Here is a 26,491-nt window from a genome sequence, read left to right as displayed (position 1 = left end):
AGTACGAATATGGGGAGAAGGCGAGCCGGTTGCTGGCCCACCAACTGAGGAAGAGGGGAGCAGCGAGGGAGATAGGGGGGGTGAGAGATGAGGAGGGAGAGATGGAGTGGGGAGCGGAGAGAGTGAATGGGGTGTTCAAGGCATTCTATGAAAGATTATACAAAGCTCAGCCCCCGGACGGGAAGGAGAGAATGATGTGCTTTCTGGATCAGCTGGAATTCCCTAAGGTGGAGGAGCAGGAGAGGGCGGGACTGGGAGCACAGATTGAGATGGAGGAGGTAGTGAAAGGGATTGGGAACATGCAGGCGGGGAAGGCCCCGGGACCAGACGCATTCCCGGTGGAGTTTTAGAGGAAGTATATGGACTTGCTGGCACCGCTTCTGACGAGAACCTTTAATGAGGCTAGGGAAAGGGGGCAGCTGCCCCGACTATGTCAGAGGCAACGATATCGCTCCTCCTAAAGAAGGAAAAAGACCCGCTGCAATGCGGGTCCTATAGGCCCATTTCTCTTTTAAATGTGGATGCTAAGATTCTGGCCAAGGTAATGGCGACGAGGATAGAGGACTGTGTCCCGGGGGTGGTTCATGAGGACCAAACTGGGTTTGTGAAGGGGAGACAGCTGAACACGAACATACGGAGGTTGCTAGGGGTAATGATGATGCCCCGCCAGAGGGGGAAGCGGAGATAGTGGTGGCGATGGATGCCGAGAAAGCATTTGATAGAGTGGAGTGGGATTATCTGTGGGAGGTGTTGAGGAGATTTGGCTTTGGAGATGGGTATATCGGATGGGTACAGTTGCTGTATAGGGCACCGATGGCGAGTGTGATTACGAATGGACGGGGGTCTGATTATTTCCGGCTGGACAGAGGGACGAGGCAGGGGTGTCCCCTGTCTCCCTTATTGTTTGCACTGGCAATTGAGCCCCTGGCCATAGCACTGAGGGGTTCCAGGAAGTGCAGGGGAGTGTTTAGGGGAGGAGAAGAACACCGGGTATCTTTGTATGCGGATGATTTGTTGTTGTATGTGGCGGACCCAGGGGAGGGGATGCCAGAGATAATGCGGATACTTGGGGAGTTTGGGTTTTTTTCGGGGTATAAATTGAACATGGGGGAAAGTGAGTTGTTTGTGGTGCATCCGGGGGAGCAGAGCAGGGAAATAGAGGATTTACCGCTGAGGAAGGTAACAAGAGACTTCCGGTACTTGGGGATTCAGATAGCCAAGAATTGGGGAACCTTACACCGGCTTAACTTAACACGATTGGTGGAACAGATGGAGGAGGACATGGTCAAGAGATGGGACATGGTGTCCCTGTCACTGGCAGGTAGGGTGCAGGCGGTTAAAATGGTGGTTCTCCCGAGATTCCTCTTTGTGTTTCAGTGCCTCCCGGTGATGGTCACGAAGGCTTTTTTTAAGAGAATCGAGAAAAGCATTATTATGAGTTTTGTGTGGGCCGGGAAGACCCCGAGAGTGAGGAGGGGGTTCTTGCAGCGTAGTAGGGATGGGGCGGGGGGGGGGCTGGCACTACCAAGCCTAAATGATTATTACTGGGCCGCCAATATTTCAATGGTGTGTAAGTGGATGGGAGAAGGGGAGGGAGCGGCGTGGAAGAGATTGCAGAGGGCGTCCTGCAAGGGGACCAGCTTACAAGCAATGGTGACGGCACCGTTGCCGTTCTCACCGAAGAAATACACTACAAGCCCGGAGGTGGTGGCAACATTAAAAATTTGGGGGCAGTGGAGACGGCATGGGGGAAGGAGGGGAGCCTCGGTGCGGTCCCCGATAAGAAATAACCATAGGTTTGTTCCGGGGAGAATGGATGGGGGATTTGGAGCATGGCAAAGAGCTGGGGTAGTACAATTGAGAGATCTGTTTGTAGATGGGACGTTTGCGAGTCTGGGAGCGCTGACGGAAAAATATGGGTTGCCCCAAGGGAATGCATTTCGGTATATGCAACTGAGGGCTTTTGCGAGGCAACAGGTGAGGGAATTCCCGCAGCTCCCGACGCAGGATGTGCAGGATAGAGTGATCTCAGAGACATGGGTGGGGGATGGTAGGGTGTCGGACATATACAGGGAAATGAGAGACGAGGGGGAGATCATGGTAGATGAGCTGAAAGGGAAATGGGAAGAAGAACTGGGGGAGGAGATTGAGGAGGGGCTGTGGGCTGATGCCCTACGTAGGGTAAACGCCTCGTCCTCGTGTGCCAGGCTAAGCCTGATACAATTCAAGGTTCTACACAGGGCGCATATGACTGGAGCACGACTCAGTAAATTTTTCGGGGTAGAGGATAGGTGTGGGAGATGCTCGAGAAGCCCAGCGAATCACACCCACATGTTCTGGTCATGTCTGGCATTACAGGGGTTCTGGGTGGGGGTGGCGAAGGTGCTTTCGAAGGTGGTGGGGGTCCAGGTCGAGCCAGGCTGGGGGTTGGCTATATTCGGGGTTGCAGAAGAGCCGGGAGTGCAGGAGGCGAGAGAGGCTGATGTTTTGGCCTTTGCGTCCCTAGTAGCCCGGCGCAGGATATTGCTTATGTGGAAGGAAGCCAAACCCCCGGGCGTGGAGACCTGGATAAACGACATGGCAGGGTTTATAAAGTTAGGACGGATCAAGTTCGTATTAAGGGGTTCGGCTCAAGGGTTCACCAGGCGGTGGTAACCGTTCGTCAACTACCTCACAGAACGATAGAGGGAATGAAAAGGAAGAAAGACAACAGCAGCAACCCAGGGGGGAGGGGGGGGGGGAGGTTTGTATCTTTGGAGAGTAACTATTTTTGACAAGGCAGTTGCCATTTAGTTTTGTTTTTGTTCCTGTTTCTCTATTATTTATTTATTTGTTTAAAACTGGCCACTGTTATTTATATTGCTTTATTGTTGTTTAAAAGAAAAACTATGTACTGTTATGTTTGGCCAAAAAATCTTGAATAAAATATATATTTTTTTAAAAAAGGGATAGGGAACAAGCAGGCGGGGAAGGCACCGGGGCCGGATGGGTTCCCGGTTGAATTTTACAAGAAGTATGCTGGGCCCACTGTTGGTAAGGACCTTTAACGAGGCAAGGGAAGGGGGGGCTCTGCCCCCGACGATGTCTAGAGCGCTGATTTCCCTGATCCTGAAGCGGGACAAGGATCCCCTACAGTGTGGGTCATACAGGCCGATCTCATTCTTAAATGTAGACGCAAAGTAGCTGGCAAAGATTTTGGCCGTGAGGATAGAGGACTATGTGCCGCAGGTCACACACAAGGATCAGACTGGGTTCGTGAAAGGGAGGCAGTTGAATACCAATGTACGAAGACTCTTGAATGTTATAATGATGCCGGCGATGGAAGGGGAGGCGGAGACAGTGGCGGCGATGGATGCGGAGAAGGCCTTTGATAGGGTGGAGTGGGGGTACCTGTGGGAGGTGTTGAAAAGCTTCGAGATTGGGGAGGGGTTCGTCAGGTGGGTGAGGCTGCTGTATGAGGCCCCGGTGGCGAGTGTGGCCACGAACAGAAGGAGGTCAAAGTATTTCCGGCTACACTGGGGGACGAGGCAGGGGTGTCCCCTGTCCCCCCTGCTCTTTGCACTGGCGATTGAACTCCTGGCCATGGCGTTGAGGGAGTCGAGGAACTGGAGGGGGCTGGTGCGGGTTGGGAAGGAGCATCGGGTGTCGCTCTATGCAAATGATTTGCTGCTATATGTGGCGGACCCGGTGGGGGGAATGCCGGAGGTGATGAGGATCCTTGGGGAGTTTGGAGATTTCTCCGGGTACAAGCTTAATATGGGGAAGAGCGAGTTGTTCGTATTTCACCCAGGGGACCAGGAGAGGGATTGGTAAGCTCCCGCTAAAAAGGGCGGAGAGGAGTTTCAGTACCTGGGGGTCCAGGTGGCTAGGAGCTGGGGGGTCCTACATAAGCTTAACTTCACGAGGCTGGTGGAGCAGATGGAGGAGGAGTTTAAGAGGTGGTACATGCTGCCACTCTCCCTGCCGGGTTAGAGTGCAGTCAGTTAAAATGACGGTGCTCCCGAGGTTTTTGTTCCTGTTCCAATGCCTCCCCATCCTGATCCCTAGGGCCTTCTTCAGACAGGTTAACAGGAGCGTTATGGGGATTGTATGGGCGCAGAAGACCCCGAGGGTGAGAAGGGTGTTCCTGGAGCGGTGCAGGGGTGGGGGGGGTTGGCGCTGCCTAGCCTCTGTGGGTATTATTGGGCCACCAACGTGGCAATGGTGCGTAAGTGGGTGATGGAGGGGGATGAGGCGGCATGGAAGAGGCTGGAGATGGCGTCTTGTGTGGGCACGAGCCTGGAGGCGCTGGTGACGGCACCGCTGCCGCTTCCTCCAATGAGATACAACACGAGCCCGGTGGTGGCGGCTACCCTCAAAATTTGGGGGCAATGGAGACGTCACGGGGGGGAGGTGGGGGCCTCGGTGTGGTCCTCGATTCGGGGGAACCACCGGGTTGTCCCAGGGAGGATGGACGGAGGGTTTCTGAGCTGGCACAGGGTAGGTATTAGAAGGATGGAGGACCTGTTTGTGGTCGGGAAGTTTGCGAGCCTGGGTGAGCTGGAGGAGAAGTTTGGAATCCCCCCGGGGAACACCTTCAGATATATGCAGGTAAGGGCGTTTGTTCGGCGGCAGGTGGTGGAGTTCCCACGGCTGCCGCCATGCGGGGTCCAGAACAGGGTGCTGTCGGGGGTGTGGGTTGGAGAGGGAAGGATCTTGGCAACGTATCAGGTGACGCAGGAGGTGGAGGAGCTAAAGGGAAAGTGTGAGGAGGAGTTGGGTGAGGAGATTGACGAGGGGATGTGGGCGGATGCCCTGGGGAGGGTGAACTCTTCCTCCTCTTGCGGAAGGCTTAGCCTCATACAATTTAAGGTGCTGCATAGGGCTCACATGACCGGGGCAAGGATAAGCCGGTTCTTTGGGTGCAAGGACAGGTGTGTTAGGTGCTCAGGGAGCCCAGCAAATCACACCCATATGTTCTGGGCCTGCCCAGCGCTGGAGGACTTTTGGAAGGGTGTAGCGAGGATGGTGTCGAGGGTGGTAGGTTCCAGGGTCAAGCCGGGCTGGGGGCTAGCAATATTTGGGGTGGCAGAGGAGCCGGGAGTGCAGGAGGCGAAAGAGGCCAGTATTCTGGCCTTTGCGACCCTGGTAGCCTGGAGAAGGATTCAACTTCAGTGGAAGGATGCGAGGCCCCCAAGCGTGGAATCCTGGATTAGCGATATGGCGGGGTTTATTAAATTGGTGAGGGTGAAATTTGCCTTAAGGGGATCAGTGCAAGGGTTCTTCAGGCAGTGGCAACCGTTCCTAGACTTCCTGGCAGACCGTTAGAAGATGGTCAGCAGCGGCAGCACCCCGGGGGGGGTTGGTTCGCTTTTCTTGAGTGGGTGTGTATTTTTGCCTTTGTGGTGATGAAGGCTGTTAATTTATTATTTATGTATATGGGGGGGGGGGGGGGGGGGTTATTTCTGTATTTTACTGTTGATATTTTATGAAAATTTGAATAAAAATTATTTAAAAAAAAAAAGATATTACCTACCCCCACCCCTCCTGATGACTGCCTTTAATATTTTTTAAAAATTTATAGTACCCAATTCATTTTTTCCAATTGAGGGGCAATTTAGCGCGGCCAATCCACCTACCCTGCACATCTTTGGGTTGTGGGGGCGAAACCCACGCAAACACGGGGAGAATGTACAAACTCCACACGGACAGTGACCCAGAGCCGGGATCGAACCTGGGACCACGGCGCCGTGAGGCCACAGTGCTAACCCACTGCGCCACCGTGCCGCCCAACGACTGCCTTCAAGGCCTTCCACAACGTGTAAGGTGGAATCTCCTCACTCTTATTAAAATCAATGTACCCCCCAATGGCAGAGGAAACCTTCTCACAGAATCCCCACCCCGCCAACAACGTTGTTTTCAGCCTCCAAGGGGCACGCTGAGCGAGGCCCAACCACACCATCAAATCCACAAAATGCGGAGGATGATCCAAAATCTCTACCCACAAAGACCTACCCACCACAAAGAAGTCGATCCAAGAGTGGACCTGATGTACCTGAGAGAAAAAAGAAAAACCCTTCTCATTTGGATGTAAATATTCCCACAGGTCTGCCCCCCATCCACCTGCTCCATAGTGCCATTGCCACCCCAGAAGGACTCAAAGACTTAGGCCTCGATTTACCCAGCCGAGGGTACAGTACACAGTTAAAATTCCCTCCTAAGATTAGCTGGTGCGAGCCCAGATCAGTAATGGAAGCCAGCAATTTGTTGAGAAAAGATGTATCATGCCAGTTTGGTGCATATCCATTGACTAAGACCACCGGGATGCGCGCCAACAACCCACTGACCATTACATACCTCCCTTTCGGATCACCCAAGTAACCCAGCAAAGAACAACAAAGCAAACAAAGACCCCCCCCCCCGAGCTATAAACAATTGTGAAACAGAATACCAGAGGCATTGTTCACCATGCCCAGGGACATCAACCAGGCCAACCTCAAGATTGTACTGCCAAAATTCTACCAACACATCTCCTGCTCTGATCCCGGCTCTGTGTCACTGTCCGTGTGGAGTTTGCACATTCTCCCCGTGTTTGCGTGGGTTTCGTCCCCACAACCCAAGGATGTGCAGGGTAGGTGGATTGGCCACACAAAATTGCCCCTTAATTGGAAAAAATGAATTGGGTACTCTAAATTTACATTTAAAAAAAGAACTCAGTGGCAAACCTAGACGAGTATGCCCCTACTGTCACAGATTCATCAGTACGTGTGTCGAAGACTGCATGCCAAAGAAAGTAGTACGTGCGTTCACCAACCGGAAACCATGGTTTAATCGGGAGATCCACTCCCAACTGATGTCCAGGTCTGAGGCGTTCAAGACAGGTGACCCTGACCTATACAAGAAATCTAGGTACGACCTCTGCAAAACCATCAGGGATGCCAAGAGAATACCCGGCTAAGCTAGAGTCCCAAACCAATGACACGGACTCTCGTCGGTTGTGGCAGGGCTTAAACAACATAATGGGCTACAAAGTAAAGCCAAGTAGAATCTCTGGCAACACAGCACATCTCCCCAATGAACTCCATGCATTCTGTTTTCATTTTGAGCAGGAAGCCAACAAATCATTGTCAACTGCTCCAACAGCCTCGGACACACCCATACCTGAGAAGTTAGATCCGCCTTCTTGAAAGTGAACCCATGGAAAGCAACGGGCCTTGATGGAGTCCCTGGTCGTGCACTCAAAACCTGCGCGGATCAACTGGCAGGTGTGTTCGCAGACATCTTCAACCTGTCCTTACTCCATTCCAAGATTCCCACCTGCTTCAAGAAGACCACTATAATACCGGTGCCGAAGAAGAACCAGGCAACGTGCCTCAACGACTACTAACCGGTGGCCCTGACAGCTATCATTATGAAGTACTTCGAGAGATTAGTCATGAGACACAGCTCCAAATTTCCAGATTGCCTTGATCCACTGCAATTCACCTACCACCACACCGGTCCACAGCAGACACTCCCTATCTCCTTAGCCCTACACTCATCCCTGGAGCATTACGACAACAAGGACTCCCGATGTTAAGCCTCTGTTCATTGACTACAGCTCTGCCTTCAACACCATAATTAAGGCAAACTCATATCCAAACTCCAAAATCTAATATTTGGCTCCTCCCCCTGCAACTGGATTCTCAGCTTCCTTTTAAAAAAATTTAATGTACCCAATTCTTTTTTTTTCCAATTTAGGAGTAATTTGACGTGGCCAATCCACCTACCCTGCACATCTTTGTGTTGTGGGGGTGAGACCCAGGCAGACATTGGGAGAATGTGCAAACTCCACATGGACAGTGACCCAGAGCCGTGATCGAACACGGGACCTCGGCGCCGTGAGGCAGCAGTGCTAACCACTGTGCCACCATGCCATCCTGGATTCATGACTTCCTGTCCCACAGACTACAATGAGTAAGGATAAAATTCAACACCTCCTCCACGATAGTCCTCAATACCGTGGTGCCACAAGGCTGCGTGCTTAGCCCCCTACTATACTCCTTATACACACATAACTGACGGGCGGCACGGTGGCGCCGTGGTAGCACTGCAGTCTCATGGCGCTGAGGTCCCAGGTTCGATCCTGGCTCTGGGTCACTGTCCGTGTGGAGTTTGCACATTCTCCCCATGTTTGTGTGGGTTTCGCCCCCACAACCCAAAGATGTGCAAGGTAGATGGATTGGACATGCTAAACTGCCCCTTAATTGGAAAAAAATAATTGGGTGCTCTAAATTTGTTTTAAAATACATACACAACTATATGGTAAAATTCGGTTCCACCTCCATTTACATGTTTGCTAATGGCACGACTGTAATGGTCAAACAATCATAGTCAGAGTACAGGAGGGAGATAGAGAACCTAGTGACATGGTGCATTGACAACAGTGCCTCCCTCAATGTTAATAAAACTAAGGAGCTGCTCACCGATTTCAGGAAGCAGGTGTTGTATATACGCCTGTCTGGATCAATGGTGCCGAGGTGGAGATGGTTGACAGCTTCAAATCACCAGGTGTAAACATCAACAACAATCTGTCCTGGTTCACCCACATTGATGCTACAACCAAGAAAGCACAACAGTGCATATGCTCCCTCAGGAAATGAAGAAATTCGGCATGTCCACCTTGACTCTTAACAATTTTTATAGATGCACCATAGAAAGCATCCTATCTGGCTGCATCACAGCCTGATCTGGCAATTGCTCGGCCCAAGACCATAGGAAACTACAGAGAGTCGTGAACACCGCCCAGTCCATCACGTGAACCCGCCTCCCATCCATTGACTCCTGCTGTCTTGGGAAAGTGGGCAGCATAATTAAAGACCCCTCCCACCCGGATTATTCTCTCTTACAACCTCTTCCATCGGGCAGAAGATACAAAAGTCTGAGAACACGCACCAAAAGATTCAAAAACAGCTTCTTCCCTGCTGTTACCAGACTCCTGACTGGCCCTCTTATAGGCTGAACTGGTCTCTCTATACATCTTCTCTACAGTTGTAGCACTATATTTTGTATGCTTTGTTGCCAATTTGCACCAGAGACGCCAATAATGTTGCTCTTTTTAACTGGATACTGATATGACAGTTATTAATGATGATATTGCTTTTCAGAGTCGCCAGGTATCAAATGATACCACCACAAGGTTTTACCGGATATCGATCAAAGACCAAACAACCAGTCAATTAGTTCAAGTTCAATGATAGTTTATTTACACACAAGAATTACTTCGATATGCACCATAAAACACTACAAGCTAAATTACACCTAACACTACAACAACCTGTACTTAACTTCAGGCACCCGGCTTTATGCAGAGGACCAAGGCCTTTGTTCGGATCTTGCGTGGTTGGTTCTGGAGAAATGACTTAGTTTCTGCTAGGCTCATCCGTCTGGTAGCGATCATTGGTCTTGAACTTGTCTTCTGGTCGTGATGCTATACTTGGTTTTAGGCGTAGGCCGGGGCCAAGAGAGACCGAGCGCTGGGGCCAAGAGAGACTGAACACATAGCAGTGTCTCTCTTTATTTTACTGGAGTTTTGGGCAGTCCTTAGCTTTGGACCCAATAATTCGGCAGGCTTCGATTACTGCCTTCAATATTGGCCAATAAAGGGGCGGGTGCCTTGATGGCGGGGCGTGTCCTGAGGGGCCATTGACCTTGGCTTTTTGGGCTCCCTGAGCAAAGGGAGTGGTGCCGATGAGTCTTTCTGTATCTGTTACCTGAGTACAGGTCTTTTGTTCTGGGGAAATGGACCATTAGAATGCAAAGTAGCTGGGGGTTTCGATAGCGTCTAGTTATCTGAGTTGCCAATGTACATAAGCTCTGAGCGTCTGCATCCTGGGTTCACCATATTTCCCATGGTCCTTTGCAGGTGGCAATATTTACCGGGAGCCTTTGTGAGTGGCCATCCCAGATGGCTACACTGTGCACCACTTCTTATTGAATCAAGCCTAATTCCACCACCCTTGAACAGGGCAAAGGCTGTTTTCTACTGTAAGGGCGTGCAGTTTAGATGGTGTACCCGACAAGGCTATGGGTCACCATGGACTCAAGATCAGTTTTTCAATATGCCGGAGCAGTGAGAAGAAGTTGGGGCCGCTGTGAGGAGAACTGATGGGGACTCTGTGTGTGAAGGGGGTATGTTTGTGTACTGGACTTATGCCGTTGTGTGTTGGGGGTTTTTGGCCTTGTTTGAATGCGGGTGTTTTACTAAAAACAAGGGGATGTGTGATAGGGAGAGCCGAGTCCAGCAAACGGGAGTGGAGGGGTGCGGGGGTGGGGGAGTCTGTTGGGCCTGATGGCATGAGTTACAATGGGCCTAGCTGTTTGTTTTAGTGATGGGGGGAGGGGGGGGCAGGTAGTCTGGGGAGGGGGCATTGGGGGGGTAGTGCTAACAGTGTCCAAGTTCTTTTCTTTGTCCCACCTTGGGGATCGGGCTGTGGTCCATCTTAGGTGGATCTGGGAACCAGGAATTTGGGTACGCACATTAAATCACGGCGATGATGGCTGACTTTGTTTTTTAGATTTAGAGTTACCCAATTCATTTTTTCCAATTAAGGGGCAATTTAGTGTGGCCAATCCACCTGCCCTGCACATCTTTGGGTTGTGGGGGCGAAACCGATGCAAACACAGGGAGAATGTGCAAACTCCACACGGACAGTGACCCAGAGCCGAATGGGACCTCGGTGCTGTGAGGCCACAGTGCTAACCATTGCACCACCATGCTGCCCATCTGACGGCTGACTTGAGGGGGAGGTGAGAGACCCCCAACAAGGTTGATTGCCTGGAACATGTAGGGCTTGGAGGTGCGGGTGAAGAGGACAAGGTTTTTTCCAATTTGAAAGGTTTGGGGACCAATGTGGTGTTCCTGCAGGTTACTCGCCTTCGGGTGCAAGACAAATTCAGGTTGCGGAAGGCTTGGACGAACCAGGTTTTTCATAGGTATTAGGAGCAGAAGTAGACGATTCAGCCCTTCGAGCCTGCTCCACCATTCAATCAGATCATGGCTGATCTCTTCCTGGTCCAAAACTGGAGCTGGATACGGGTAGGGTGGAAATTGGATGTGGGTCTTGCTGGCTGACCTTGGGATTTGTGTTAAGATTTCTTGGGCCATAAGGGACTATGTGGCATGGAATGAGGGTCGGTGTCGTCCTCCATGTGTGAGGTGTTAAAGGCAGTGATCTGGCGGGGGTGTGGGGGCAGGTCATCTCCTACCAAGGCTCATATGGATAGGGAGGTTAGGCAGGAGTCAGAGGAGGGCAGTATCTCTTAGATATATAGTTGGATCATGGGGAAGAGCAGGTGTCGGTGGAGGGTTGAAGGCTAGGTGCAACATTGGCGTTTTAGTCTTGAAGCTGGAATAGTGGATTCATTCAGATGAGTTGTACGATGACTAGGATACAGTCAATGATTGTACATGGGATCTACCCAGCTCACGAGATTCAACGTGATCTTGCAAGACATTGTTATATGAATTCTGCCCGCCATGGTCGGGATCACCTTTTGGCAAACCTGCATATCAGAGCGAGGCAGTAAGCCTCACTCTAATGTGTAGATTCCTGAGGCTTTGGTATTCAACCCTTCGTCTCACAGACCTCGGGCGAGTGCCATTTGTTACTGGTCCGTACAAACGGGAACCAGACTGCATGCCCTTTGGGCAGGTGGTGCCCTGGCACTGCTGATGGTACATTGGTACCCTGGCTGTGCATTGTCAGCTGGCATGGGCAAAGCCAAGGTGTCAGGTTGGTACTACCAAGGTGCCAAGTTAGCATTTGTTTGCACGCGTGATCGGGCCGGAGTTGCCGGGCATGGGTGTTGGGGGAGAGGTGCGGGGTGGGTCGGGGGAACTCTCCCATAGTGCGTTCAGGCTGGGGAGGAGGTCAGGGGTCATTTTGCGAGTTGCATTGAATAGCCATGTGAGTTACGGCAGTTCGAGCGCCTGGAAACGTGCGGCCAATCGTGCTCGTTCGACCTCCTCAGAAGACAAACATGGGACACAGCCGACAGAATACCCTTTGTCGTCCAGTACTTTACCGGAGCGGAGAAACTACGACATCTTCTTCACAGCCTTCAACACGTCATCGATGAAGATGAACATCTTGCCAAGGTCATCCCCACACCCTCACTACTTGCCTTCAAACAACCGCGCAACCTCAAACAAACCCTTGTTTGCAGCAAACTACCCAGCCTTCAGAACAGTGACCACGACACCACACAACCCTGTCATGGCAATCTCTGCAAGATGTGCCAAATCATCGACATGGATACCACCATTACACGTGAGAACACCACCCACCAGGTACGCGGTACATACTCGTGCGACTCGGCCAACGTTGTCTACCTCATACGCTGCAGGAAAGGATGTCCCGAAGCGTGGTACATTGGCGAGACCATGCAGACGCTGCGACAACGAATGAACGGACATCGCGCGACAATCACCAGGCAGGAATGTTCCCTTCCAGTCGGGGAACACTTCAGCAGTCAAGGGCATTCAGCCTCTGATCTCCGGGTAAGCGTTCTCCAAGGCGGCGTTCAGGACGCGCGACAACGCAGAATCGCCGAGCAGAAGCTTATAGCCAAGTTCCGCACACATGAGTGCGGCCTCAACCGGGACCTGGGATTCATGTCGCATTACATTCATCCCCCACCATCTGGCCTGCGAAATCCTACCAACTGTCATGGCTTGACACAATTCACACCTCTTTAACCTGGGGTTACCCCATCTCTGGATCTGTAAAGATTTAATCACCTGCTAATGGTCGCATTCTAAGCATTGTCTGGCATCTTTGAATCTGTCTATATATATGTTTCTGGAACATACCTCTTCATTCACCTGAGGAAGGAGCAGCGCTCCGAATGTTAGTGACATCGAAACAAACCTGTTGGACTTTAACCTGGTGTTGTAAGACTTCTTACTATATTTATAAGGATACTGAAGAGTTTCCTTCCTGGTATTATTGTGCACCGATTCGTCTTCGTCAGGTGGCATCCTTGATTCTTCAAGAATGGTCTAACCTTCGGGCGGCATGGTGGTGCAGTGTTTAGCACTGCTGCTTACACGCTGAGGACCCGAGGCCGGGATCGGCCCCGGGTCACTGTCCCTGTGGTGCTTGCACATTCTCCCCGTGTCTGCGTGGGCTCACAACCCAAAAGATGTGCAGGGTAGGTGGATTGGCCATGCTAAATTGCCCCTTAATTGGAAAAAAACAGTTGGGTGCTTTAATTTAGAAGAAAAAAAAGAATGGTCGAACCACAGACTTATGCGGTGATTTTCTACTGGGCAAGACAAGGAGGCAGACTCCACATCTACCTGAGCCAGAACTGGGATTGAACCCCATACTGTTGGCCCTATTCTGAACCACATACATGCCATCTAGCTAACTGAGCTAGCTGGCCCCACTTGAGGCTGATTAAAAAAGAAATGCATGAAAATGTTCTGCTGACGAGGGAGGGACTTCTGTTGTGGGACAGTGAAGAGGTCAGGGGTGGAGGCTGCCTGGGGGTGGGCCGGTGAAGGCGTGGGGCGTGGGCTGTTGACTGGCCCAAGAGAGGAGATGGCTGATCGGCGAAGGAGGGGCAATGAGCCCCCCAACTAGACTGATCACCTGGAATGTAAGGGGGCTCAATGGGCCGGTCAAGAGGGCACGCCTGTTCGCGCTTTAAGAGGACTGAAGGCGGACGTGGTAATGCTGCAGGAGATGTACCTTAGAGTAGCTGACCAGATTAGGTTAAGGAAAGGTTGGGTTGGACAGGTTTTTCACTCGGAACTGGACTTGAAGACCAGAGAGGTCGCGATCCTGATCAACAAGTGAGTGGTGTTTGAGGCGGGAAGGATAGTTTCGGATGGGGGAGGCCGGTACATTATGGTCAGTGGGAAATTGGAGGGTGTGCAGGTGGTACTAGTAAATGTATACGCGCCAAACTGGGACGATGTGGAGTTTATAAAGAGGATGCTGGGCAAGATACTGGACCTGGATTCGCATAAGCTGGTCATGGCAGGAGACTTCAACACAGTTATTGACCCTGGTTTAGACCAGTCAAGCTCAAAAACGGGCAGGGTGCCAGCAATGGCTAAGGAGCTAAAAGGGTTCATGGAGGGGGGTGGACCCATGGAGATTTGGGCAGCCACGAGTAAAGGAGTTTTCCTTCTACTCACACGTGCATAAAGTGTACTCCCGGATTGATTGATTTATTCTGAGCATGGCTCTACTGACGGGGGTGGTGGACACGGGGTAGTCGGCGATCACAATCTCAGACCATGCCCCGCACTGGGTTGACCTACAGGTTAGTAAAGACAGTAATCAGTGCCCGCACTGGAGGTTAGACGTGGGGCTTTTAGCGGTGTGCGGGCGGTTGAGGAAATGTATTCAGAATTACCTGGAGGTCAATGACACAAGGGAAATTTCGGCAGCGGTGGTCTGGGAGGCATTGAAGGCGGTGGTTCGAGGGAAGCTGATCTCGATATGGGCCCACAGGCAGACGGTAGACAGGATAGAGATGGTAAAGGAGATACTACAGGTTGACAGGAGGTATGCGGAGACCCTAGACGCAGGGCTTTAAAAAAAAATTTGGAGTACCCAATTTATTTATTTTGCTAATTAAGGGGCAATTTAGCGTGGCCAATCCACCTAACCTGCACACCTTTGGGTTGTGGGGGTGAAACCTACGCAGACATGGGGAGAATGTGCAAACTCCACACGGACAGTGACCCAGGGCCGGGATTCGAACCCGGGTCCTCAGCGCCGCAGTCCCAGTGCCAGCCCCGTAGTCCCAGTGAAGAGGCAGGGCTTTTAAGGGGATGGTGGAGGCTACAGGCGGTGTTCGGCTTGTTAACCACAGGGAGGGCGGTGGAGCAGCTGAGAAAGGCGAGAGGGGCAATTTATGAGCATGGAGAGAAGGCCAGCAGAATGCTTGCACAGCAGCTTCAAAAGAGGCAGGCAGCCAGGGAGATAGGGAAAGTAAAGGATGGAGACGGGTGTCATAATATACACACAAGTATATGATGGTGCACAGACAGACATTGATTGACACAAAGGATGACCAATGAAATACAGAACACAGCAGCCAATCACCAGACAGGACACGGCCACTATAAAACCAGAAGGCATTAGTTTTCCCGCTCTCTTGGGATCCAGCCTCTGAGACAGTCAGAGCCTGTGAGCAGCAACTAGAACATCCACCATGTGGTAGTAAGATAGTCTGGTCAGGTTAGCCTCAGGTCTCCAGTCAAGTCAGCACAGTGTCAACCCACAGTTAAAGTATGTTTAATAGTTAAGAGTTTAAAAATAGAGTTACATTTCTTCAACTGTTGGAAGCCTGGCTCTCTCTGCTACAGTAAACTCAGTCCTCGCAGCTTACCCAACACATCAACGGGAACCTGGTGGGAGACTCAGCAGGGGTGAATAAGGCATTTAAGGAGTTTTATAGTCGGCTGCATGGTCGGAACCCCCACCGGGGCCAAAGGGGTTGAGGCACTTCCGAGGGAGGCTGAATTTCCCGAAGGTGGACGGAAAGCTGGTAGAAGGGCTGGGTACCCCGATCGGGATCGAAGAGGTAGCGGAGGGGCTGAAGGCCATGCAGTCGGGTAAAGCCCCGGGGCCGGTGGGTACCCAGCGGAGTTCTATAAAAAGTTTGCTGGGATATTGGGGCCGCTGTTGATGAGGACATTCAATGAGGTGAGGGAGAGAGGCGTGCTTTCCCCGACGATGTCACAGGCCACGATCTCGCTGATTCTGAAGCGGGATAAGGATCCAGAGCTCTATGGGTCCTACAGGCCGATATCCCTATTGAATGTGGACACCAAACTGTTGGCTAAAATTTTGTCCTCTAGGATTGAAGATGTTACGGACGTGATTGGGGAGGACCAGATGGGGTTCGTTAAGGGAAGGCAGTTGGTGTCCAGTGTAAGAAGGTTGCTAAATGCGATCATGATGTCCCCAGAAGGTAGGGAGGTGGAAGTAGTGGTCGTAATGGACGCAGAGAAAGTTTTTGATCAAGTAGAATGGGAATATCTGTGGGAAGTACTGGGACTGTTCAGATTTGGGCGGGGCTTTATTGACTGGGTCAGGTTGCTGTATCAGGCTCCTGTGGTGAGCGTACGGACGAAAAGGACGACAGACTATTTTAGACTGCCTCGGGGGACAAAACAGGGGTGCCCACTCTCCCCACTGTTGTTCGTGCTAGCCATAGAGCCGTTGGCAATTGCGCTTAGAGCCTCAAGGGGCTGGAGGGGGCTGGTCCAGGGGGGAGTGGAACACAGAGTCTCACTTTACGCAGACAACCTGCTCCTGTATATATCGGACCCAGTGGAGGCGATGGAAGAAATCATGAGGATTCTGGGGGAATCTGGCTCGATTTCGGAGTACAAACTAAATATGGGGAAAGTGAGATGTTTGCTATCCAGGCAAGGGGACAGGAGAGGCGACTGGGGGAACTGCCGTTTAGAGTGGTAGGGGGAAGTTTTAGGTATCTCGGCATCCAAGTGGCGCGGGAATGGGAACGGCTGCACAAACTTAATCTGGTCCGTCTGGTGGATCAAATGAAGGATGATTTTCAGAGGTGGGACGCCTTCCCATTGTCACTAGCTGGGAGGGTCCAGACGGTGAAGATGACGGTCCTTGCGAAATTCCTGTTTGTGTTCCAGTGTCTCCCCATCTTTATTCCGCGGACCTTTTTTAAACGGGTTAACAAATTTATCACGGGCGATGTATGGGCGGGCAATTCCCCGCGAGTAAAAAAGGCGATGATTGAGCGGAGTCCGGGAGAGGGCGTGCTGGCACTGCCAAACTTCAGTAACTATTATTGGGCGGCGAATATAGCCATGATCAGGAAGAGGGTGGTGGGGGGAGGGTCAGCATGGGAGCGTATGGAGGCGGCCTCATGTAAGGGCACCAGTTTGGGGGCGTTGATAACAGCGCCTCTGCCGTTCGCGCCGGCACAGTACTCCACCAGCCCTGTGGCGGTGGCGGCCCTGAGAGTCTGGGGGCAATGGAAAAAGCATGTGGGAGCGGAGGGAACATCGGTCTGGTCTCCAATCCACAATAACCACCGGTTTGCCCCGGGAAGGATGGACGGGGGGTTTTGGAGATGGCAGAAGGCAGGAATTGAGAGGATGGGGGATATGTTTATAGAGGGGAGCTTTCCTAGCCTGAGGGAGTTGGAGGAGAAATTTGGATTGGCGAGGCGAAACAAATTTAGGTACCTGCAGGTGTGGGACTTCCTACGTAGACAGGTCTCAATCTTCCCGCTCCTACCACCAAGGGAGATTCTGGATAGGATAGTTTCCAGAGTGTGGGTGGGAGAAGGGTAGGTCTCCGATACCTATAAGGAGCACATGCGGTCAGAGGACAGGCAGACTGAGGAGCTGAAGCGCATGTGGGAAGAGGAGTTAGGAGGAGAGATAGAGAATGGTCTCTGGGCGGAGGTGCTGAGTCGAGTCAACGCATCCAAAACATGCGCCAGGCTCAGCCTGATACAGTTCAAGGTCGTTCACTGGGCTCACATGACAGTGGCCCGGATGAGCAGGTTCTTTGGGGTAAAAGATGGGTGTGCAAGGTGTGCAGGAGGTTCTGGGCATGTCCGAAGCTCAGGGGATTCTGGCAGGGGTTTGTAGATGTCATGTCCACGGTATTAAAAACAAGAGTGGCGCTGAGTCCAGAGGTGGTGATTTTCGGGGTGTCGGAAGATCCGGGAATCCAGGCGGAGAAAGAGGCAGACGTTCTGGCCTTTGCTTCCCTGGTCGCCTGGAGATAGATATTATTAGCTTGGAGAGACTCAAAGCCCCCGAAGTCGGAGACCTGGCTATCTGACATGGCTAGCTTTCTCTGGAGAAAATCAAGTTCGCCTTGAGAGGGCCACTGTTAGGATTCGCCCGGAGGTGGCAACCGTCTGTCGACTTCTTTGCAGAAAATTAATCATCAGCAGAAGGGGGGGGGGGGTTAGTTTAGTTTAGAGTAGGGGGTTAATAAAGGTGGGACCTGTAAGAGAGGAAGCAGACCTTTTGCACTATGTTTATAGACTTATGTATATTGTTTGTTTTGATGTTGTAAAACCAAAAATACCTCATTAAAATGTTTATTAAAAAAAAAAGAAATGCATGGAACAAGAGAAGTCAAGAGAAATGGGAGAAGGAGAAGGTGTGAGGGTATTGCAGCAGGCATTAGCAATCAACACAGGAGCTGTTAGCTTTTGTTTTCTCTTTCTTGCCAAAAACACTTTTGAGGGTAATCCTCATCCCTCATCAATGTTCTAGTTAAGAGCAGCTAACTCAGCACAAACCGTGTAATAAATTCAGCATATCATAATTGGAACGTGGCAGGGACTGTTTTAATAAAAAGATGTGACCTAATGACAATGAAACTACACAGCAGTGAACCGTAGCTGGCTTGTATGCTCTGCTAGGATTCCTTGTTTGTTGTCAGTCGAGTGTATTCAATTTGCTTTCACTTTGAGGCTATTAGATGTATGGAAAACGCCTTCAATTATGATCATTCATTAAGGTAGAAGTAGTTTCAAAGAAAATATGTTTTTTTTTTGCCTTTCTCAAGCAATGTTCTCTCTTTCCCTCCTATCCTGAAGGCACTGACCACTTGCTGGAGTATGGTTTCAGAGATCCACCAATTTCCCCGACCACTGCAGCAATCACCAGACCGTATAAATTTAGGCTCAATGAGGAAAGGCCAGAGTCTAAGCTGTCATACACTGACGCACTGGGACGCAGATAAAACCTCTTGGGGTTTGACATGTTTGACATGTAATGTAATATATATTGTAAATCTAACTTGTGATTGCAAGTGCAGGGAGGCACTCCATGTACTGTATTTTAAAAAACTGACCTGTAATAATCATAATCTTTATTAACACTGCAATGAAGTTACTGTGAAAATCCCCTAGTCACACTCCGGCGCCGGTTCGGGTACACTGAGGGAGAATTCAGAATGTCCAATTCACCGAACCGGTGCGTCTTTCGGGACATGCGGAGGAAACCGGAGCACCCGGAGGAATCACGCAGACACGGGGGGGGGGGGAACATGCAGACTCTGCACAGACAGTGACCCAAGTGGGAATTGAACCCGGAACCCTGCTGCTGTGAAGCGATAATGCTAACCACTGTGCTACCGTGCCGCCCTTTGCACTTTGTGAAATTTAAATTGTTATGTAATTTCTTTTGCAAATTTTATGAATAAAGTATATTTTTTGAAAAAATATCTTCAGGGCCAGGCTGACCTGTATAACTGCTTCTCATTAAAGAAAACTACAGTGCCTTTGGGGAAATTTATGTATATTTTGATATAGATGTAAAATAACTGTGGCAAAAACTTTCTTCTATTGAAGCAGAGGGTTTATTTTTGAGGGGGAGACTGCATGCTGGGATGGATTCATTAACGAGGAAAATGATACTGTGTGACACTGATGGCTGACACACATACCTGTTGCGACACAGGCTCGTTGACATATCTGGACCTCATCATTTTGGGTGCTTGCTCATGTGAAGAAAGGTGTGCACCAAAGACATATTACTGAACCTGTCATGGGCTCTGAATGGCTCGTAATTAAGCATACTTACGACGTGAGAAGATGGTTGCATTTGAACAGGATCATTGGGAATTTCTCAATAAAATGAATGAAACTATTAAAAATGATTTAAAAGATTAGTTAAATTTAGAAGTGACACACCTTTGCAGCCAAATTGTCCTGTTTTTATAACCTCCTACATTGGCAGTTATGTGTAAAAGTTCCACATTAAACGTTTAGCAGCTGTGTAGTTTAAAAGTGTTTTAACATTAGCCACAATATATACAATTTATTTATTTTTGAAAAAAAATTTAGAGTACCCAATTCATTTTTTTCCAACTAAGGGAAAATTTAGCGTGGCCAATCCACCTAGCCTGCACATCTTTGGGTTGTTGGGGCGAAACTAACGCAAACACGGGGAGAATGTGCAAACTCCTCACGGACAGTGACCCAGAACCGGGATCGAAACTGGGACCTCGGCGCCGTGAGATAGCAGTGCTAACCCACTGTGCCACCATGCTGCCCTAATATATACAATTTGTAACGTGAAATTCAAATAATTTCCAGAGAAGCGTGCTCCATGACCCTACCACACCAGCCCCCCAAATCCCTCATTCCTCCACCAACTCCTCAAAAACATATGCGGGCATGTGTTTGTGTATAATTATCATGTTGCTGGCAACATCGCTGATTGAGCTTCAGTTTGCATCTTAGAAGCTATAGTTTCTGACACTAAATACTCTCACTTTTGCCAAGCACAATTTAGAATCATTGAATCATAGAATTCCTGCAGTGCAGCAGGAGGCCATTCAGCCCATTGAGTCTGCACCGATCCATGTCCCACCCTAATCCATTAACCCCATAACCTAACCTTCACATCCCTGGACACTAAGGGGCAATTTAGCATGGCCAATCAACCTACTCCGTATACTTTGGACTGGGGGAGAAAACCGTGGCACCCGGAGGAAATCCTTTGTAAGAAATACTTCAAGCAATTGAGGCATGGAAATTGTTGATGACAGGATGGCACGGTAGCACAGTGGTTAGCACTGCTGCCTTACAGCGCCAGGGACAATTCCAGCCTCGAATGACTGTGTGGAGTTTGCACTTCCCGTATCTGCATGGGTTTCCTCGGGTGCTCTGGTTTCCTCCCCCAGTCCAAAGATGTGCAGGTTAGGTGGATTTGCTGTGCTAAATTGCCTTAGTGTTCAAAGATGTGGTTAGGTGAGGTTATGGATTTACAGGGATGGGAGGAGGGGTGCCCAGATAGGGTCGGTGCAGACTCAATAGGCTGAATGGCCGCCTTATGCATTGCCGGGATTGTATGATTCTTCTATGGTTCTATGATTTTGATAGCCTCTTCCCACTTTTGGATAAGGAGAACAATTCCTCCCGTCTTCCATCCTACATGCTATCAGAAGTTACAATAAAGATTAAATAGATCCATAAGAATAAACAGTTGACACACCTTGAGAGCCAGGTACTTAAACTGGATAAATTTATTTGGTAGTGAAGTGTTTGTATGTATAAATAAATTACTCTCCAGGCATTAAATATACAATGGGGCTGGGTCAGCTGGAAGTTCAAGTAGATAATGCAAATGTGGATGCATACACAGTGTGCCTGCACAGAAAATTAATTTTACTCTGGGATCATACATGATACAATGCTACTAGAACACTTTGTTCTATGCTAATATATCCCAATAAAAATTGTGACTGATGAAATGAGTTACTAAGCAAGTGTTGAAAGCTAGCAAAGCATGTCTCGCTTTCATCAATTTTTTTGGAGCTTCACGTCATCTTTGATTTGCCCAGGGCAGCACAGTGGTGCAGTGGGCTCGCCCTGATGCCTCACGGCGCCGAGGTCCCAGGTTCGATCCCGGCTCTAGGTCACTGTCCGTGTGGAGTTTTACACATTCTCCCTGTGTTTGCGTGAGTTTCGCCCCCACAACCCAAAAGATGCGCAGGGTAGGTGGATTGGCCTCGCTAAATTGCCCCTTAATTGGAAACAATAAATTGGGTACTCTAAATTTATAAGAAAAAAAAATCTTTGAGTTGCCCAATATTCAAGGGTAGCTTATTGTGCGCATGATTTATATTGTGGGGCAGACACACCTTGGTGTGCTTGATTTAAAGAATGGCATCCTTTTATTATTTAGGCTTTGAATTCAAAGATGCCCAGCTGTCCCAATTTAGAAGGTTAACATACCTATTTTGTTTGGGGAGTTGGGGGATATTCTTTTTTGTCCATGGGGTTGTTCCAATACTTAACCCGATCCAAGGTGGCACGGTGCTTAGCACTGCTGCCTCAGGGCGACGAGGATCCCGGCCACGGGTCACTGACTGTGTGGAGTTCGCTCATTCTCCCTGTGTTTGCGTGGGCCTCACTCCCACAACCCAAAGATGTGCAGGATAGGTGGATTGGCCACGCTAAATTGCACCTTAATTGGATGTTTTTTTTAAAAGCCTGATCCAAACTTACCTCCTAAGTGAGTGGAATTCTGATGAAGGGCCATTGACCTGTGATGTTATTCCAGTTCATCACTCTACAGAAGCCAGACCTGCTAAGTGTTTCCAGTGGTTTCTGATTTTATTTCAAATTTCCAGCATGTACGGAATTTTACTCTTGTATTATTCTAGTAATGTTATTTTACTATTCTTGCTTAATGTTATCATAGATTATCATAGAATTTACAGTGCAGAAGGAGGCCATTTGGCCCATCGAGTCTGCACCGGCTCTTGGAAAGAACACCCTACCCAACGTCAACACCTCCACCCTATCCCCGTAGCCCAGTAACCCCACCCAACACCCAGTAACCCCACCCAACACTAAGGGCAATTTTGGACACTAAGGGCAATTTATCATGGCCAATCCACCTAACCTGCACATCTTTGGACTGTGGGAGGAAACCGGAGCACCCGGAGGAAACCCACGCAGGCACGGGGAGGACGTGCAGACTCCACACAGACAGTGACCCAAGCCGGAATCGAACCTGGGACCCTGGAGCTGTGAAGGAATTGTGCTATCCACAATGCTACCATGCTGCCCAGCATCTTTAGCATCTACTGTGGGTGCAGGTAAATTCAGATTTTCTTTTGCAAAACACTGATTGTTTAGACCATCTAATTATTGATGTTCTGCAGAGGACTGTTTCCAAGATCTTCACCTACACGTTCTGTTTCATTACCCAAAATTAGGTAAAAAGTGAATCTCTGTTGGAATAGTAACATATTAACTGAAAATAATTCTGAACGCAATAATTTGGTACATTTTTGGTAATTAAAGAAGTCCTATAACTGAGTCTATTGTTAATGTGTGCTACTCTAATTTGTCTACATTTGTTTCCTCCATTTCATTTTCACAATTCCACAATCCATAATATAACTTGCATAGTGTGGCTGACCTTTTGCTATTTCACAGTTCAGTTTTAAATGAATCAGTTTGGACCATATCTCTGTTTAAATTCTTGAATTGTAGTGTTTTAAAATTGTTTCTAAATAATACAATTTCTCATCCTTTCTATGTCATAAGTCATGATTTTATATTTTACCCACAGACTCGAATGCCTCAATTTTGTTCTTTGTACTTTGTGCCTTAAAATGCTTCGATTTTAATTTGGATTCAACGGTTTAACTTATTTTTGCCGACCCCAATTCTGATTCCTTTTCTTCCTATCTTGTTCAACTTGACCTTTTGAAATTTTTTTTGAGAGTCCCAATTCTTTATTTTCCAATTTAGCGTGGCCAATTCACCTACCCCGCATATCTTTTTTGGGTTATGGGGGTGAACCGCATGCAGACATGGAGAGAATATGCAAACTCCACACGGACAGTGACCCGGGGCCAGGATCGAACCTGGGTCCTCGGCGCTGTGAAGGAGCAGTGCTACCCACTGCATCACCGTGCTGCCCCACCATGCTGGCCCAACTCTTCCCAATTTTCAAGGAATCCTTGCATCCTGTGCAATACCATCAGCTATATATTTATCTTCCAAACCTGGATACTTGCACTCTGTTGTGTTTTACTTTTCTGATTTGCAATATTGAAGTCCAGTTTATCATCAGCATTATTTGTTTAAAACCATCTGTCATTTATTTCGAGGCTGTTGATACACACAAAATTAATGTATTGTTAGGAATGCTCTTCTAATTTCACTCTGTATCCTTTGCATCTATTTGAGTAAAGTATTTAGCTCTGTGGTTATTGGCAGCGCCTCAGGAATGTGGACTATTTGCATCACTGTCGTTCCAAGTGCTACTTTATTATTAAAGGAACTCAGTTGCACTTCCAGATTTGGATTGTGTTTTCCTGTACCCACTTTAATTTCAATATTTCCTTGATTTTCGAAATCCTGTCCAAATGAGCGAAATGGTGGACATCCCCATCAGAGGAAATGCTTTGTTCATTTTCGACACTTCAATTAGGTCACGTATAATAACAATAATCTTTATTGTCACAAGTAGGCTTACATTAACACTGCAATGAAGTTACCGTGAAAAGCCCCTCGTCGCCTCATCCCGGCGTCTGTTCAGGTACACGGAGGGAGAATTCAGAATGTCCAAATTACTTAACAAGCACATCTTTCGGGACTTGTGGGAAGAAACCGGAGGAAACCCACGCAGACACAGGGAGAACATGCAGACTCCGCACGGTGACCCAAGCCGGGAATCGAACCTGGGACCCTGATGCTGTGAAGCAATAGTGCTAACCACTGTGCTCATATTTGAAAACCCAAACTAGAATCCTAAATTTCCAAATGCCTTCAAAAATACAAGATTAAGCATAAATTAGATGTGAGCAAGTTACTACATTCCCCCTATTTAATGACACCTCGGTTTGGTCCAAGCATGCTGCTGAGCTTCTGGTTGGCCATAATTTTAATTCTTCACCGAACTCTTGTGCTATAACCTCTCTGTCCTTGGCTTACTGTAGTGTGGCAGTGAAGCTCAATGTAAGTTTGAAGAACAAAACCTCATCTTTCAATTGGGCAAATAACAGCCTTCTGGATTCATTCAGTTCAAAAAGTTCAAATGTGAACTCTCTTCACATTTTTGTTTCCTTTTTCTTTGTAAGCTTTGATCTTGCTCTCATTTTTCTCTTATTTTTGCTTTCAGAGGGGAGCCATTCATTCTGCATTACCTCCTCTAGATAAATCTATTGTTTCTTGTTTCATTACCACTCCATTTGGTCTGTTGCCTTTTCTGTGGCTCTGCTGTAACTATGGCAATCAGTGAGTTTGCCCTCCTTTCATTTGATATCTATATTCTATTGCTCAGAGTCGCCAGGTATCAAATGATACCACCACAAGGTTCAACCGGCTATCGATCAAAGAGCCAAACACCAGTTAGTTAGTTCAAGGTCAAGGGTACTTTATTTACACAAACAATTAGTCATGCAACATACACTAGTTAACTACACCTATCGACTAAGACAACCTGTACTTAACTTCAGGCACCGGTTTAGGTCAGAGGAACAGTGGCCGTTGTTCGATTCTGGATCTATCGAGTCTGGAGAAGTAAATGCTGCTCACTAGGCTCATCCGTCTGGTAGCGGGCGTTGAACATGGACTTGCTTCTGGTGGTGCTGCGATTGGAGATGGTCGTTGCCGGGGTGCCAGGTCCAAAAGAGGACGAACACATGGTGGACTCTCTTCTTATGCTTGGGGGTTTACGTGCTCTTTTGGGCGGTCCTTCAGTTTGGACCCCACTAATTGGGTGATCCCCGATCACTATTTTTGATTTCGAACCAATAAATGGGCGGGTGCCTGGATGGCTGGCTGTGTCCCAAGCGGTCATTGACCCCGTTGTTTACCCTTCCCTAGTACAGGGAGTGGCGCCGAAATGTCTGGGACTGTACCGGTCGCTCAAGTACCAGTCCTTTGTCGTGGTGAAGATGGATCATCAAATGCGAATCGGTCCATCAAAATGCTAATTGGTCGGAGTTTCGATACCGTCTGGATTCCTCACTCGCAGATATACATTTCAGGTTCTGAGCCTGCCTGAATCGTGCTTTGTCCATTATACCCGCTATGCTTTGCAAGCTTCTCTGTTCCTGGTTGTAAGTGGCCATCCCAGATGGCTACAGGTCCTGCACCAAACTCTTTTTCATATAATCCTCTGTTTTCCACCCTCTCAGAGACCTGCCCCTTTGTTCTTATTCCCCTCTTCGCCAGTCCCTTGCTTCAAACTGATTTACATTTTTTTTTCATTTAGTGTACCCAATTAATTTTTTGTTTCCAATTAAGGGGCAATTTAGCGTGTTCAATCCACCTACCTTGCACATCTTTGGGTTGTGGGGGCGAAACGCATGCAAACATGGGGAGAATGTGCAAACTCCACACCGACAGTGACCCAGAGCCGGGATCGAACCTGGGACCTCGGCGCCGTGAGGCAACAGGGCTAACCCACTGCGCCACCGTGCTGCCCCGGATTTATATTTCTAACTTTTCCCAGTTCTGATGAAGTCATCAACTGAAACATTGGACGCGATCTAACCAAGTTCGCTGTAAGTGTGGTAGGGAATGGAAATCACAGGGTGTTTCCCGACTGCCGACTCAGCAAGGCCGTCACCGCTATTTAATGTTAATAAGGGCAGTGAATTATGTCCCATGGGCTTCACACTGCAAATGACTGTCTCGCTGGCTAATTCGCCGGGACCAGGCAGCACAACAGCGCCTATACTTCCTCAGGAAACTAAGGAAATTCAGCATGTCCATTCTGACTAACCAACGTTTACAGATGCACCATAGAAAGCATCCTATCTGGCTGCATCACAGCCTGGTATGGCAACTGCTTGGCTCAAGGCTGGAAGAAACTTCAGAGAATCGTGAACGCAGCCCACTCCATCACACGAACCTGCCTCCCATCCACTGACTTTGTCTATACCTCCCGCTGCCTGGGGAAAGCGGGCAGCATAATCAAAGACCTCTCCCATCCGGCTTATTCACTCTTCCAACTTCTTCCATC

At 49.0% G+C, this 26,491-nt stretch overlaps 1 long non-coding RNA gene across 1 annotated transcript; it reads left to right on the top strand.

The window, feature by feature from the left end:
• Positions 1-9,888: 9,888 nt before the first annotated feature.
• On the top strand, positions 9,889-19,215 carry LOC140429833 (uncharacterized). Its single transcript, XR_011949217.1, has 2 exons — positions 9,889-10,149; positions 18,589-19,215. It is a non-coding gene; the product is annotated as an uncharacterized lncRNA (long non-coding RNA).
• The last annotated feature ends 7,276 nt before the right edge of the window (positions 19,216-26,491 follow it).

Source organism: Scyliorhinus torazame, chromosome 9, assembly GCF_047496885.1.
Source record: "Scyliorhinus torazame isolate Kashiwa2021f chromosome 9, sScyTor2.1, whole genome shotgun sequence".
Taxonomy (NCBI): domain Eukaryota; kingdom Metazoa; phylum Chordata; class Chondrichthyes; order Carcharhiniformes; family Scyliorhinidae; genus Scyliorhinus; species Scyliorhinus torazame.
Note: the sequence above shows the minus strand (reverse complement) of the source record. Positions and strands in the feature narration are given on the sequence as shown.